The sequence below is a fragment of the Aethina tumida genome, chromosome 1 (genome assembly GCF_024364675.1).
Source record: "Aethina tumida isolate Nest 87 chromosome 1, icAetTumi1.1, whole genome shotgun sequence".
Classification (NCBI taxonomy): domain Eukaryota; kingdom Metazoa; phylum Arthropoda; class Insecta; order Coleoptera; family Nitidulidae; genus Aethina; species Aethina tumida.
Genome location: NC_065435.1, coordinates 41402959 through 41421274, shown reverse-complemented (window position 1 = coordinate 41421274; position 18316 = coordinate 41402959). Strand labels below are relative to the sequence as shown.

At 28.9% G+C, this 18316-nt stretch overlaps 1 protein-coding gene and 1 non-coding gene across 2 annotated transcripts in view; one reads left to right on the top strand and one right to left on the bottom strand.

Moving 5' to 3' along the window:
• Nucleotides 1-18316, top strand: part of LOC109595919 (potassium/sodium hyperpolarization-activated cyclic nucleotide-gated channel 2) — a 116574-nt gene that overhangs the window by 28864 nt on the left and 69394 nt on the right. The window lies entirely within an intron of this gene.
• On the bottom strand, nt 9795-9876 carry Trnas-aga (transfer RNA serine (anticodon AGA)). Its single transcript has one exon. It is a non-coding gene; the product is annotated as a tRNA-Ser (tRNA).

Below are 18316 nucleotides of genomic sequence, written 5' to 3'. Positions count from 1 at the left end.
CAACGCCTGACACGTATTTAGGTCTAAACTCCTAGTTCAGGATCTGTGTATTTTAATTTTTCGATTTGATATAGAAGTGTTTGTGATCCAACCAGCAACGTCAACATCCAAAATCCACAGGATAAATAATAACATCATTCCCCTGTACAAACAACAGGGTTCAACTCGTATATTATTCAGATAGGTTCGCAGTCAACGGTGGACCAGACGTCCGGGCTCGATAAATAAATCTTTTAGGATATCCGGCAAGGAAAACATTTTTTATTGCAAGCCAATATAAAATATGCAGAGGCAACACCAGCACCACAGATTCACCGATATCCCTGACCGACATACCCTGCCAATCTGGTTTTCTGTTCCACAATCACAGGAACTGACTAAAGCATCGTTGTCTGGCATGTGCACACGTTTATTATCAATAACAACGTTGTTTGTTAACAAAAATGTGACATCATGATACACCTATTATTACGAACGACAATAATATGTTTAATTATGTACAGATAAACGTTAATTTGGTTGCAATTATAAAGAAAACCTGTTGACTAATAAGAATGTCCTGTGGAATATAACTAATTTCATTATTTATGTATACCATTAAGTCATTTTTTATTTAATTACTGTAAAACTACGGATGCGCTTGGCTTATTACGCGAATTGTCGGAATGTGCAGCTCTTGCTCCCTGTATTCGTCCTTGTTCTGCCTTTTTCGATACGACCTCAAGCTCATTTAAATAATATTCGTAACACTCATTCATTATTTCACTTTATGGTCGCCGACGGTGTTATTACAACTAATATATTCGGTTTCACTGTAACTTATTATCTCATATTATTCAAATGAGTTTGGGGAAGTGGTCGTACAATTTTGCATTCAAGCTGCTAAGATCTAAGTCCACCAATTAATTTACGGTATTTTTATGTTTTTCTTGGGTTTAATAAGCATTCCTTGTCTTGGCAGACATAATTAACTACTGTCAAAAATCTTATTTTAAATTTTATCAATTAATTTACATTTTTTTCCTTTAAACAAAGCAATAAATTTAAAATATATAATATTGTAATACATAAATATTGATAAAATGCATAAATATTAATAAAATACATAAATATTTCAATATATTGATTAAAAACGAAGTATATTTGAGTGAACAAGTAACTAAAAGCTCTTGTGGTCAGACGAATTGAAGTTTAATGGGAGACAGGATTATGGAACACAGATGCTGAAAAAACTTTATTCATTTTATGTAAGTTTTAGTAAGATCCCACAGGATGAAAACAATTAGAAGTCGGCTTAGGGATAATTTGGTTGATAGCATTGACCTCCGTACAATCCGAATTTCAACCTTATTGAGAATCTTTGGAGAGATATAAAAGTAAAATTGCAGGAACAAATATTTTAAAGAATTGAACAGAAATGTTTGTTGGGGTTTCCTATTGAAAGATGTAGGCAGTTTATTGAATAGTCTATGAAAGTTTCAAAAAGATTCAAAGTTCAGAGCAAAAACAATTTGAAATTAGAGACTTAGAAATAATTTGGCTGATAAAACTTTCGTATCTCTTTGATCTCAACCGTACTGAAAATCTCTAAAGAGGTATACAAGTTTCAGCAAGACTTCAAGTACAGTCTGGTTCAGAGCACTGACCTTCCTTCAGTCCAGATCTCAACCTTATTGAGAATATTTGGAGAACTATAAAAGCAAAGTTACAAGAAGAAAATATTGAAAAGAAGGGATTTTCTGTTGAAAGATCTAGGCAGGTTATTAAATCATCCATGAATATGAAAAATAAGATTATGGGATACACATGCTGAAGGAAGGTTATTCATTTTAAGTTTCAACAAGATTCCAAATACAGTATGGTTGATGGCACTGACCTTCCATCAGTCCTGATTTCAACCGTATTGAAAATATTTGGAGAGCTATAAAAATTGCAGGAAAAAATAATTGAAAGTATTGAAGAGAATAATTGGTATTGGGATTTCATATTGAAGGATGAAAGTAGCTTCTATAAATATTGTACATAATATCAATTACGGTGTCCATATTATATTTATTTCATTTATTACTAACGTAAAGTACTTGATAATTATACAGTAAAATTTACTTGTCTAACAAAAATGAGAATATGGATCTATATAGTCACGGTTAATCTTAAAATCCCAACTATAAATTCCAAGGCGGGGATTAATAAACTTGCATTTCCGCTTCGTCTGAATGAAAATACCAAAATAAAATATCTTCGCATTCGGTCCACCCTTTTATATCCTTTTTTTTTTGTTGCGTCCATAAAAAGTGGTCGAGGCATTAAAAGAGTTTTATCCGGAATTAAAACTTGCGAAATCGGCCCCCGCGAAGATTACACTTTTAAGGGACGGAATACAAACATCGTCTAGAGTAATTTTCTTTATAATTTCGGCATTATGCTCGGTTTTAAGGAGACAGCGGTTGTTCTTTATTATCGGGCCTTCAATTACCGGAATCGTGGGGGGAAATTAAACCCCTTTCAGTGGCACCGGTTTAAAATATCTATATATATATATATATATATATATATATATATATATAGTTCTGCGACGCAATCGTCGGCTTTAAATCGAACTGTTGTTCTGAAATTATCGGATTTTACGGTTAATATCGGTGACAATGTCGTATGGACGACGCGACGTGCATGGAAGACAATTACGGTGTAATAGCTTCATTGTGGTATGCCCGATATGAACAATGGTATCGGAGTGTGTCAATAGTACCGACCCAATAAATTGGCCGTCCCGCCTGTCCGAGATAAATTTTGTCCGTCCGAAATAAAGTTTCTGTTGGTTTATGTTCTCGATTACTTTATCATGGCTCTTTTGAAAGTTGCGCAGATAATCGATCCACCGGAAGCATGTAATATCGCATTGCACGGTCCGATATTTCAATTTTGCACGGTCCTTGAGACGCCACAGAGAGAAGGAAAAAAAAAGAACGAGCGGCGCTCACAAGTAAAATATGCATGGTTCTTTGATGAAACATGAACTTTAGATTTCCCCGGATTGAATTTCTTAAGCAGAATTCGTTGTATCCGCGCTTTGTGTTCCTAATCAATTATGCACATTGTTTCCTATCGCATCCGGACAACCACTCGTTTGGCGAACACTTGACATTTCGTTTCGGGGAACTTAAGTGATAGTTTTTTGTTGCGGATTTTCCAACTTTCTAGTTTCCCTTTGGCTGTCGTTTCGCGAATTACGAACTGTCACGATATAATTTAATCCGTGACATTTCTGTCTTATTAAATACCACGAATATTAAATTGGCCAATTCGGCTAACTCGTGAACTTCAAAGAGTTTCTTTCTTTAATCAAAAATTAACGATTACGTTTGCGTACCTAAAATAAATCGGGTATAGGAAAGTAGGGTACAGTATTTCGTGAGTAATTCCAATTTATTTTATGGGGAAAAAAATTATTTATACTTATGAGTCAACGAAACCTTTTTTCATTAATATATGAATACTGAGGAGACCGCATAATTAAAAACACCGACGACATTCTAAGTAAATTAAATTAATTTCCATTTGAATTTTGCTTTTCTAACAATACAAATAAATTTTAAGCATTTTACACCTGACATTTTTAAAGCCACATCGACATTTCAAAGTTTACTATAATTTGAAGAGGTTTATTTTAATATTTAACTATATTGAACTTTTTATTAAACTGAAAAAAAATCTGATTCGTGGAAGAAAATCTTCCATAGAAATTGTTTTAAATTGAAATAATTAAAGGAATAAAAAACTTGAAAAACTCCAATGGCATTCTTCTCCGCCAGAATTTCATCCCAAATACATAAAAATGATAGGAGAACATAGATGCCAAGCTTAACTTTTAGATTAGGATATCAAAAGGTGAAAAATTATCTTCTGGTCATACGAATCAATGTTTAGTAGAGCCTCTTTTGATGAAAAACCAGAATTGGCGTTCTCCTTCACAAGAATTTTATTCCAAAAGGTGAAAAATTGTTTTCTGGGCATACGAATCAATGTTTAGTACAGCTTCTATTCATCAAAAACCAGAATTGGCCTTCTTCACAAGAATTTCATCCGAAATACACAGATATGGATATCAAAAGGTGAAGAAATTATCTTTTGGTCATAAGAATCAATTTTTAGTAGAGCCTCTTTTAATGGAAAACCAAAATTGACTTTCTTCTTCATAAGAATTTTATTTCAAAATACATAAAGATGTTAAGAAAATATAGACAACTTTCTGGTTAGAATATCAAAAGAAGAAAAATTATCTTCTGATCATATGAATCAACACCTAGCAGAGCCTCTTCTTCACAAAAATTTCATCCCAAATACACAAAGATGACAGGAAAATATAGATGCCAAGCTCAACTTTTAGATTAGGATATCAAAAGGTGAAAAATTATCTTCTGGTCATACGAATCAATGTTTAGTAGAGCATCTTTTGATGAAAAACCAAAATTGGCTTTCTCCTTCACAAGAATTTCATCCCAAGTACGCAAAGAAGACTGGAAAATATAAATGCCAAGCTCAACTTTTAGATTAGGATATCAAAAGGTGAAAAATTATCTTCTGGTCACACGAATTTATATTTAGTAAAGCCTCTTTTGATGAATAACCAGAATTGGCTTTCTCCTTCACAAAAATTTCATCCCAAATACACAAAGATGACAGGAAAGCGAAGCAGCCATACTCAACATTTGAAGTGGGATATTAAAAAGTGAAAAATCTTCCGATTACAAGAATTGATGTTTGAAAGAGAAACCAGAATTCGCTGTTTATTCCTATTGTGAAATACAGATTCTTTACTCAAAGAAGATTTATGTGTCAAGGTTATAAAAAGTAAAATTTCTTCCCCAAATTATTGTTTTATTGTGTGTACTTTTTCATATGTCCTTCAAATTAGCAACTATTTCTTTTTCATTCAGCTTATAATTGGCTTATTTACACTATTTCGTAAATTGATTTTAGACATGCGAGTTGCCAGCAATAAAAAACCTCTTAGCGAATGTTTAATACAGTGAGAAGATATTGCCTGAAGGCAACAAATGATAAATTCATTTACACAATTGCTGGTTACATCTGGTCCCAAACACATAGTTCATCTAAACCGTCACGTTTCAACTGTTCTCTTTCCCCATATTTCACTGGAGAGAGATTTCAAGAAACTTTCGTCGCTTCTCAGAATGGAAAGCCTTATCAGCCTATATGTTTTACTCCCGCAATTTCCACGGAACAAGTCATTATTCTTGGATTAACTGGCTAATCTGTCGTTTACACTGTTCCGACGATACCGAGGACCATCATCGCGATGGTGCGGGATTATCAATAATTCGTGTGACATCAATTTGTACCAGTCAACCACTTTGTAAGTTGAATAAATCATCGAAATAATTCGTCTTGCCGAAAATTCCGTGCGTTATCCGCAAAAACGGACGGATTCGGGGGCAATAGAAGGGAAAACCGGTTGTGATTATTTAATAAAATACCCCGGCGGACGATTCAAACTGCGGTGCTGCCGCTGGAAGGCCGCATAAGAAATGCAATTTCGGCGTTAGAATGGTTTGCGAATTGATCCAATCGAGGCACGGTGACGTCACAGGCACATAGGTTAGTTCCCGTGGGACGCCGCATAAATGATAAATTTCCCCACCTGCCCGGACCGCCGACCCACGAAAACGGGAATAATATTCCAATAGACGTATAAATTGTGTTTTGATGTGCGTTAGTTCGATACGTTATTCAAAATATGCCCGTCAATTGGACCGTGCATAATGGATTGAAAAACGTTCAGGTTCATGGGTGGCGGCTGTGGCGGGGGGACGGGGTTGGAAATTTTGTGTACATATAGTGTGGAAATACGGATGGAAAATTAAATATTCAGATTCGTTTTAAATCCGTGATGGTGTTTGTGTTCGATTTGAATACGTAATGTCGAGTAATAAAAGCGACCATCAATCTAAATTTAAATTATTCAGCGTGTAAGTGGACGGCAATTTTCACATGGTACTAAGTGTTTATCTTTAAAATTGAAAAATGCACTTCCAATTATTAGATACGTGTCGGATTTTGGGCGCAAATGCATTAAAAATTGTGGCCGGCAAATTGAGACGAATCTCGCTCCCATTAAACAGGACGTGTTCGATGAGATCGATTGTGGGATCAAATTTAATCTCGTCGCCGGTTTATGGTCACCGACAGGACATCAACGCACAATCCCGAAAATGAGCATTTTATTTAAATGCAATCATGTTTCTGTAGCATTTTCTTACAACAATTGTGTTCTTGTAAAAAAATTTAGAATAATAATTATTAACTAAAAAAAATTTACGTTATTTTTTTGTACATTTTCATATTAATAATATAAATTTTTAAATTATAATTTAATTACATCGATTAATATTAAATTTTCACCCACAAATATTTAATAATTTTATAAATGAAATTTCAAATTTTGTCAAAACTTCAAGTTCAATCATTCAAATTCATTCTTTTATAAGATATATAATATATATTAAAATTTTGAGAAATTAATAAAAAGGCTAAATGTTTATAAAAATTCTTAAATCTTCTAATTTATACCAAATTGTACATTTTTGTCTTCAGTATTTACTTCAAATTTTGTCTAAACACCTTTTTTTCATTGATTTCAGTAACTTTTGAAGACTCTGTGAAGATGAAAGACTCTGTTAGTTTTACATTTTCTCCCACTTTTTGGACTCCTTCCAGTGTATTCCTTTTGTTAAAATTGGAAATCATCTTCGAAATGATTGATAAATACATGAAAACGATAAAATAAATTACAAAATCAACTTTATTGAATATACAGTTTGGTTTTATAATTAGAGCTTGAAATAAAAAGTTATAAAATATAAAAAAATAAATAATTAACTAAATATTATCCATATATGAAGGGAGGTAATGAAAAGTTATTTATTAGTTCAGTTAGTTAGTTATATTTAATTTCAGTTTCGATATATTTTTTTTAATTGTACCTTTAATTGTTGTTTAAATTATTCAGCATCTAAGTGGCCTGTAATTTTCACATGGTATTAAGTGTTTATCGTTAAAATTGAAAAATGCACTTCCAATTATTAGATACGTGTCGGATCTTGGGCACACAAGCATAAAAAATTGTGGCTGGCAAATTGACACAAATCTCACTCCCATATCCCGGACGTGTTCAATGAGATCGACGCCGCAGCCTTTGCGGGATCAAATTTAATCTCATCACCGGTTTACGGTGGCCGACACGACATTAACGCACAATCCGGAAAACAAACAATTTATTTAAATATAATAATATTTCTGTTCTTGTAAAATATGTCTATTAAAATAAAAATTTTCAGTTGTATTTTTTGGTACATTTGACAAATATTCACAATACAAAAAAGTCATTATTAAATTACTTCTGTTGTTATTGAATTTCTGTTGAATTGAAATTTTTTTATAACATAGTATATTTTTTATTTTCATTTAAATAATTGATCAATTAATAGTTCAGTTGTTCTTGAATGATTGGGTAAAATAATAATTAAAATAAACAAAAATACACATTGCATGTAGTTGATGTGATATGTAAAATATATTTACTTTTTGTGTTACTACAAACAATACTTTAAATGGAAAAAAAAAATATTCTTAGTAGGATTTGTATTATTTTATTTATTAACTCATTTTCAGTAGAAAGAAATAAACATTGCACAAGAAGAGAGAAATAATAATTAACATGAAACATTCAGGTCTAAATATTGCTGACATCACTAAAAACATAAAAGCTCCAGAAGTATCGTTTATAATGTTATTAACAAATATGAATCAACACACTGAATTGAAAATGCAACAAAAAACAAAAACTCCTTTTATAAATAGACTAATAGGAAGAATCAGAAATTTTAATAATTTTGGTGTGAGGAATACAAATTCGTTCCCCAAGTAAAAGTTTGGTCCTTAGATAAAATACAAAAAAAATTTGGAAAATGGTGGACGAAACGTTATGGTTTCTTTTCGTGGTGTGGTGTAGGACCAATACTGAAAATTATTGATAAAATGAACAGTTTCATGTGTATAGAGACTTTTATGTATGATGAGCATGCGTCCAAACTTGTTCAAAAGTGGTTAAAAGTTTATAATGTTGAAGTTCTCGATTGACCATCGCAAAGTCTGGATCTGAATCCTATTGAAAACTTGTGGAACGACATCAATTCTCGAATAAAATACCTGAAACCATTAAACTTGAATTAAATAAGATCGTTGAATCACCTACAAATGTTTATAACGAACAAAAGGTACCCAACAAAATATTAACAATTTTATGTTAAGTTATACCCCATATTTCTCATTTATTTTGTTTAAAACTTAATTTAACTGCAATTATGAGTCTTGGATTTTGGTGAGCATAAAAAATTTAGGCTGGCAAATTGACACAAATCTCACTCCCATATCCCGGACGTGTTTGCGGGATCAAATTTAATCCCACCGCCGATTTATCGTGACCGACACGACATTAACACACAATCCGGAAAACGAACAACTTAAGACATTGTTTTGGGGAACGATTTTTTGTTCAACCTTGGCCAGACGAATAAACACCTTGGACAAGACCTGACATAATAATAGTATCGGAAATTCATATAAACATTTTATTTGTCGGCAGCCCGCAATTATGTAATTTTTTACCTGGCCGTAATTACGGCAGAACACGAAAGGGTCTTCTTGGACCGCCAATCAGCAGCCAATCGATCATGGTAACGGGCATCTCATTCGCAAAACTCGAGTCGGACCATAGGGTCGGAACCAGTTCGGGTACCTATTAAGGGACGTGGTGGGGGCAGATACTTTGGTACATTATTCCTCTAAAAATACGTATCGGATAGACGGCGCGAAATACAATAGTGTGTTAGAATATGTCGATTAATGAATCATAAAATATGAGGTAGTAATAGTTGTTTAGTTTTTATATTGTTCATTTCGTACCGAGTGATTGCACATGGCGTCTAGCTCCTCCGTCACTTATCGACGTTCTTCGTACGTCAAGGGCGACTATATCTTGTACAATAGGTTAGTAAACAAATATTGTTTTATTTATGCTAATTGGAATTCTTTTGCGGTTAGTATTGTGGCGTTCGACGAATTAATAAAAGATCCGCCATCACCTCTCGCCGTTAAAATTGTGTGACGAAATTTATAATTATTTTGCAATTTAATTGCATTCTTTCACATCCATCATGTATGAAAATTGCTAGCAAAATCCCCAGACGATTTTAAGGTGCGGCCAAATTGCCAACTTTACTTTCTATTTAAGGACTTAACACTGGCAAAATGTTTAATTGTAAATATAAATATATGGGTCATCCTTATAACAGTCGCATAAGCAATACGACACAGATTGCGAATTACCACGAGCATCTGGCATATAGAATGTCGCTGATCACGGCGTAACTCAACAATGACCGACGTCAAAAAGTAAAAGTATAAAAAGACATTAATTCAATTATGCAGTATTTCCATAACTGGAATTTTTATGTTCCAATCGTGCGTTATGCACGATTATCAGAGAACAGTGACTCCACATTTTACAGAGGTGTCATTAACTTCGCTTTCGTGTCTAGCATTGAAATGAAATAGATTTTATTGCTAGAAAGGCAATTTGTATTTGGTATGGTCGGTATTTTATGTGATTTGCAATTTTAAAACGCAAAACTTTAAAATTACAATCGAACTATGTGCGGTCATAGTTTTAATTAAAATCAGAAGTGGAGGTGAAAAAATGCAAAAAGTTATTGCGCAGTCGGTAGGATTCGAACCTACGCTCCCAGAGGGAATCTGATTTCTAGTCAGACGCCTTAACCGCTCGGCCACGACTGCTCTTGATATAAACTATTGAACAACTAGTAATGTAGTAATTAATTAGCGTTTTCGTCAATTAATACGAATTTTATTGACCCACATAACTTTTAACGTTCTACACCTAAAATCGACCTGTAAAATTTTCAGTTTATTGAAAGCTTATCGTTAATTAATATTCGCGGAATGAAAGCGATTTGTTTGTCGATCGTGTAAAATACGTTATGAATCATGTGAGTTTTGCATCACGGAACGATTCGCAAAACAACTTTTCGCCTATCGTCGAAAACGTGGCTAATTGTTCGGCTTAATCATCGAATGCAATAATTAATTAACAGATACATGTATGGAACTTGTTAACTCAAATAATCTACAGCAAATAAAGTTTTTAATTACTACTATAAAAATGTTGATTATATCACTAGCGAAACGGAATAGTAACATTATTGTTTGATTCTTGTGAGTGAATGATTAATGGATTAGAATACTGGGTATTCTGGTCTTACTACAAATTGAAAATTATGAGTAATGATGATAAAAATGGGTATTTTTTTTATTACATAAATATAAAAGTGTATACTTTGTACTTACTTTACTGTCTTTATGACATTTTATTGTCCAATTAAACAACTGAAATGATATGAGTGAGGACTGTTGATAAACATTGGAATATTTTAAGTTTCAGTAGCAGATTTTTTATGGCATATTAAAAATGGTAGATATTACACTTAGTAAAATATAACATTCATTAACATTTACTTACAAAATTGGTGTTATTTTATTTTATTTTGTTCATTTGACTAATATTAACAATTTAAATTGTTACTGAATTTCTATACATGTTGAATATTGAATTTTATAACTAAATTTTCAAATTTTGTCAAAGTTAATTCTTTCCAATTTTGTCAGTAGGACACATAACCATTTATTCATAAATCTGTTGTTTTAAATTGTGAGTTAGAATTTTGGTAACTTTTTACCTTAGACTAATATTAATAACATTAATCATTTAATAGTTCGATTTTTATTGAATATATGGTTTTATAATATAAAATAATAATTAACAATACACATTGTATGTATTTCATCACATATACATATTTTATACATTTTATATATATTTGATAGTTTTAAAAATTCAATCTAACTTTGATTAATAATTGGAGGTTTATTGTATAAAAATATTTAAAATTTCATTTTATTGTTACCATATAATAAATTAATTACTAACAGTACGACTTTTTGTTTAAGCACATATTTATTAAAAATAAAAAATAACTTTAACAATAAAATGTTTAGTTTAATCAAAATTTACTCCGACATCCTTTAATATTTATATTTCAATTTTATTTTCAACATGAAACAACTCTCTGTATATGGAAAAAACATGTTTAAAGTCCATTTTACTGCATAGCATATTTTTATTTTCAGCTTTTATTTGTATATTTTGACAATTATTGTAAATGATACAAAAGTTCGATCAATTGTGAGTTAATTCTTGGTTTTATCTTATTTGTAAGAAGTAAAATAATAAATAACATTTCGAATTCGTTTTAGAATAGATTTTTTAATCCACATTATTGCACATTATATTTTTTATTTTTAGTTTTTATTTGTATCTTTTGACAATTATTGTTAATAATACTAAATTTTCAATAGAATTTTATTGAATTCTTGCATTTATCTTAATTATAAGAAGTAAATTAATTAATAGTATTTCGAATTTTTTTTACAAGATTTTTTAGTCCATTTTTTGCACAATGTTAAGTTTTTATTTATATATTTTGACTATTATTGTTAATAATTGACAATTGGCAATAGATTGTTATTCAATTCTTGGATTTACTTTATTTATAAGAAGTAAATTAATTAATAGCATTTTCGAATTTGTTTTAAAATAGATCTTTTAGTCCATATTATTGCACAGTATATTTTTATTATTATTTTGAGTTTTTATTTGTATCTTTTGACAATTATCGATAATAATTCAAAATTATTTATAAGAAGTAAATTAATTAATAACATTTCGAATTTGTTTTAGAATAGATATTTTAGTCCATTTTTTTTTGCACAATATATTTGCAATGTTAAGTTTTTTTCAATGGATTGTTATTCATTTTTTAGTTTTATCTTATTTTTAAGACGTAAATTAATAAATAACAATTCGAATTTGTTTTGAAATAGAGTTTTCAGTCCATTTGACTATTATTGTTAGTAATATAAAATTTTCAATAGATTGTTGTAGAGTTTTTAGTTTCATCTTATTTTTAAGAGGTAAATTTATAAATATTATTTCGAATTTGTTTTAAAATAGATTTTTTAGTCCACTTTATTTCCCAATATATTTTTAATTTCCAGTTTTTAAATTCTCTGTTTTACTCATTTGTATGTAGTAAAATAATAAATATTTCGAGCTTATTTCAGTAAAAATTTTAAAAAATAAAATAACAAAATTATTTCAAATTATTTTAGAATAGATTCTTTAGTCCATTTTATTGCAGAGTATTTAATAGTTTTAAAAATTACATTTCAAATTTAGTCAAAATTCATTGATTAATTATTAATTTTAAGTTTACTTTCGGCAATTAGTACAATTTAATACAATAAAATTTTAAGAACTAATAATAATAATCATAGAGTAAAAAATATTTAAAACTCAATTTTATATATATATTATATTTTTGATAGCATATTTAGTACTGCTAAATTTATACTCTAGTTTTTTAATTGTAACTTTGATTATTAATGTTGATAGTACTTTTTTTTCAAATTATAGTTCTATTATTACTAATTTTTATAGTATTTGTAAAAAATAAAATAATAAATGACAGGAGGCTTTTATATTTTAGTTTATTAGTTTTTTAGCAATTAAAATTTATTATAGTTATCAAATTAATCATAATATACTTATAAAACTGTGGTGTATTTATTATACAAAATTTTCAAAAATTTATAATAATATTACTTCAAGTTCTTAAAACCACATTTAATATTTTATTTTAACTTTAGTTTTTATTTGTATATTTTACTATTATTTTTAATAAAATAAGTTTTTCCAATTATATATATTATTCAACTACTTCGATTGTTATTGATTATTTCGTTTTATTGTTGTTATAAGCAATAAAATAATATCACAACGTATATTTGTATTACAATAGATTTATTCAAATAAATTACAATTTCATACATATTTTATAGTCTTAGAAATAAAATTATGGTACAAATGTTGTCGGGCAGGCTTCAGGCGGATCTTGTTCGATATTTATGGTTCCAACACGATTGTCAACAGTGCAGACACTTATTAACAAATCAAACACACACGGAACCGTGATTGTGTACAAATCGAAAACAGATTAGCCGCTATCTAATCACACCAGACGATCGAAACACACAACAGTCAGCAGCACAGCACCCGAAAAACACACACAAGAAGAAAATCAGCCAATCGATTTATGAACGCGGCCGCATTCCGACACACATACACACACACACACACACACACAACAACAAACAAGAAGACGAAAAAAAAAACACCTTTCGAGGTTTTCGGCCGTTTCCCAAAAGAGCCAATCGACCGAGGGGGGCCCCGCCGTCCATTTCTAAGGTCGAAATTAGCATTCGCCACAATATCAAGATCGTCGTCGGAACACAATTTCCTTATGGCTTGACGTTTATATGCTTTTAAACTCAGTCGGCTTTCGACAGCAAACGCGCGACGGACGACGGTTCGACCGTGCACATTTGCCGCGTTCACGACCGTTCCTACCGTCTGCGGGCGAAAGTTTTATTTTGTTTTTGTATTTTTTTTATGGTATCGTTCTGCGTGTGACCTGCCACCGTAAGCGCCTTCTCCCGGTGTGTGGTTCTGTGTCTTGTTCGACGTCTGGGGTCCGCCGGCTTTTGCACTGGTGTGCACCTGGAGTTTGGGAAACGTCTAGATCGCAGGAACCCGGTACGCTCATAATCATAACCTCAATCCTTTTATTTATCAGTGTGTTTACGCGGCGTCCGATGTCCGTCGATTGACTGGACATTAGATGGTCGCCCGATTAAGGAACGATTGTGTCGTGTGGTGTTGGCCGAAAAGTTGCCGGAAATTGTGTTTGTAACGGTTGTTTTATTTATAATTTGGCGAACGAATTTCTAGATAATTTGTTTATTGAATCCAGTTGGCTGTTGCCATGGTTACCGAATACTGTTCGGACGTTTGATATTAATTTTCGTGGACCAAAATTGACACATACCATATTGTTAAATTACAGGTTTATGTTATACTTTCGTCAGTAATATTATTTTAATCAATTTCTGGCGATAAGAAATAATATATAGGTTCCTATTTATGAATGTGTACACTGATTGTTTGAATAGTCTTACTTTTACTTTCTATTAATTTTATTACACCATTTAAAATTACAGGTGAAAAGTCAATAAAATTTAAAATATTCAGAATACGTTCTTTATATTATTTTAATTTTTTATGTATGTTTTTTTTTAATGATCTACTTGACTTAATCTGTTAAGAATTAGAATATGAACTTGCAAAACAAAACAAAAAATAAATGTTGCTGAATAAATAAAATGAAATTAAAGTATGTATTTTTTTGGGTCAGCCAATAAATAATTTATTGTTTTTGCTTAAGTCCGCCTAGCTTAATATATTCAAATCAAATAGGTGTTTATAATATATGTATAAAAAATAAAATCATGATAGATAATTTAATGTGCCAGCTATTAATTAATTGGTTGTTTGTGGTTTTAACGTTTCCTTTTATTAAATTTCCATACGTAAAAACTAAAATGTTAACAAAAAAGAATGATTTATGTTTAATAATTCTCAAGTTCTGAAGAATTTTAATATTTTTATGTCAAATAATAAAATTAAAAATATGTTATTAATAAAAATATTAATTTTATTCAATGATTTTTGAATCTGAAATTTGATTTTTTATATAATTTTTTTGCTACTACATTTTCTATCTATCTATAAAACTGCCCAATTTAATATATTATTATTATGATACAATTATTTTGAAACAAAAATATGTTTATAATATACATAAAAAGTGGGGATATGTAATTTTGTGTGCCACCTATTAATTAATTGGTTATTTCCAATAACTTGTTGTGGTTTTAACACTTTATTTAATTACATTTTCATACATAAAATCAAAAGGTTACCACAAAAATGGGTTATTTGTGTTTAATGATTCCCAGCTTCTAAAGAATTCCAATTGTCTTCTTTTTTTATTTAAATTTCTTAATTTATTTGTAACACAACAACATTTTTCTAACAAATAATGACCTTAATAATGTGTAATTATTGTTAAGTGGTATTAAATATTATTCATATTTAATGATTTCTGAAGTTGTAATTTTATTTTATTTTTTTTTTTGATAAAATTTTTGCTGCTACATTTTCTGTGAATAAATAAAATTGCAGATTTTTGTCTTGTCAAAAATTTGCTTTATTTAAATTATTATTGTGATACAATTATTTTAAAACAAAAAATATTAAACTAAGTTAAATAATTCTCAAGTTCTGAAGAATTCTAATTTTGTTTTTAATACATTTCTGCCAAATAATAAAATTCAAATTGTTTGTTTAAAAAGTTACAAAATATTTTAATTTAAATATTTCTGAAACTGAAATGAGATTTTTTATGTAATTTGTTTGCTACTACATTTTCTATCAATAAAGAGTGTTCAAGATTCTCCTTTAGCCAAAAATTAGTATAAATCTATCTATTCAATATATTATTATTATGATACAATTGTTTTGGAACAAAAATTGTTTATAATATACGTAAAAAGTCGGGATATGTAATTTTTGTGCCACCTATTAATTATTTCCAATAACTTGTTTGTGGTTTTAACACTTTAATTAAATTTTCATACATAAAATCAAAAGGTTACCACAAAAATGGGTTATTTCTAAAGAATTCCAATGTTCTTTTTATGTAATTTTTTTAATTTATTTCTCACACAACAACATTTTTCTATCAAATAATGACATTCATGATGTGTAATTAAAATTTGTTAAGTGTTATTAAATATTTTCTATGAATAAATAAAATTTCGGGTTTCCCTCTTGTCAATAATTTGTTTTATATAAATCTGCCCAACTTAATATATTATTATTATTATAAGATAGGGAATTTCGTGTGCCAGCTATTAATTAATTGGCCGTTTCTAACAACTTGTTTATGGTTTTAATACTTTCTTTAATTAAATTTTCAGACGTTAAACATAAAATGTTACCATAAAAAATGGTTTATTTATATTTAATGATTCTCAAATTCTATAGAATTCCAATTTTGTTTATATAAATTTGTTAATTTAATTGATTTATTTTCTCTCAAATAATGAAATTAATTTAAAATTAAACATTTTTAATTACATATATCTGAACCATAGTTAGATTTTTTTAATGTAATACTTTTGCTGTTACATTTTCTATCAATAAGTAGAATTAAAGATTTTCCTTTTGTTAACAATTTATGTAAATATTAGATGTTTTATTTAAATCTGCCTAGCTTAATTTATTATTATTATTATAATACAATTATTTTGAAACAAAAATAGAAATGTGCCACCTATTAATTGGTAGTTTCAAATAACGTGTTTGTGGTTTTAACACTTTCTTTAATTAAATTTTCATACGTAAAACCTAAAACGTTACCACAAAATGTGATATATTTATATTTAATGATTTTGTGGTTGTAAAGAATTTCAACTTTGTTCTTATTTACGTAAAATTTTTAATTTATTTGTATCACAACAACATCAAGGTTTGTAACTAAAATGTTATTAAGTCTTACGAAATATTTTTTATATTCAATCATTTCTGTATCTGAAATTTAATATATTTTTTTATATAAAATTCAAGATTTTCCTTCTGTCAAAACTTTCTATAAATGTTAACTGAAATACTAATTATTTTAGAACAAAATTACGTTTACAGTATACAAAAAATAATAATAAACCGAGGTAGGTAATTTCACGTACTAGCTATTAATTAATTGGTTGTTTCAAACAACTTGTTTGTGGTTTCGACGCTTTGTTTAATTAAATTTTCATACGTCAAAACTAAAATGTTACTACAAAAAATGGTGTATATGTGTTATATGACTGTCAGGTTGTAAAGAATTCCAAATATATTTTTTTAATGAAATGTTTTATAATAATTATTTATATTTAATGATTTTTGAACCTAAAATACAATTTTTTCTGTACAATATATATTACCACATTTTTTATCAACTTGACTTGAATCTTAATATATTATTTTGAAATTTATACATACAAAATTTGAGGTAATTTCATGTGCCAGTTATTAATTAATTAGTCGTTTCAAACAACTTGTTTGTGGTTTTAACGCTTCCTTTAATTAAATTTTCATAAAAAAAATGGTTTATGTGTGTTTAATGACTATCAAGTTCTAAAGAATTGCAAGTTCACTTTCTTGATAATGAGTATTGTAATAATTATTTATATCGAATGATATTTATATTTATTTAGTGATGTTTGAACCTGGGATTTGATTTTTAATTTTTAAATTTTTAATTTATTTATAAAGCTATTGTCAAAAATTTTTAATTATTATATATAATAAATAATTTCTTGTGAAGACTATTAACTAATTGACTATTTTAAACAATTTATTTATGATTTCATTGCTTCCTCTAATTAAATTTCCAAAATAATTTTTAATTAAGGATTCATCAACCTAATAATTTAAAATAAAAAAAACAGCTATTAAATATTTGGTTGTTTGTGATTTGAACGATTCTCTTAATTAAATTTTCATAAAAAGTAAAATGTCACCGCAAAAAAAAGCATTTGCATTTAAAGAATATTGAACTTGCGAATTTAAATTTTGATAAAGTGAAATTTGTTTATAACTTATACATGCACAAAAATTTCAATGAAACAAATATTATGAATCAATATGTTTATACATAAAAAATAAAATCAAAATGGGTAATTTCAAGTGTTAGCTAGTGATTAAATCGTTGTTTGTGGTTTTAAACGTTCCATTTAATGGAGTAAACATTAAAATGTCACCGAAAAGAATAACTTATGTTTAATGATTTTAGAACGCGAGAAATATTAAAGGGGCATGACTGTATTATAAATATGTAAAGGCTTTATTAAAATTTTATTCATAAGGTCACATGCATGTACGTATTATCATTACTTGTGCATAATATGGAAGTTATCAGTCAAAAATAAACACTTCCTAATAACAATTCCAACGATAATTAAAATTTTACTTCTCATTAGCATTGTAATATATTTTTGTTGTGTTTAACTAGACTAGTAATCAAACGGCAAAAGTTTATGTTAGTGATGTATATAAACTAATATCAAGAAGCAGGAATGAATTCCTGAAGCTTGACTAGTGGTAACATTAAACTGTGCATTAACAAGCAGTTAGATAAGAAATAATTATCTACAG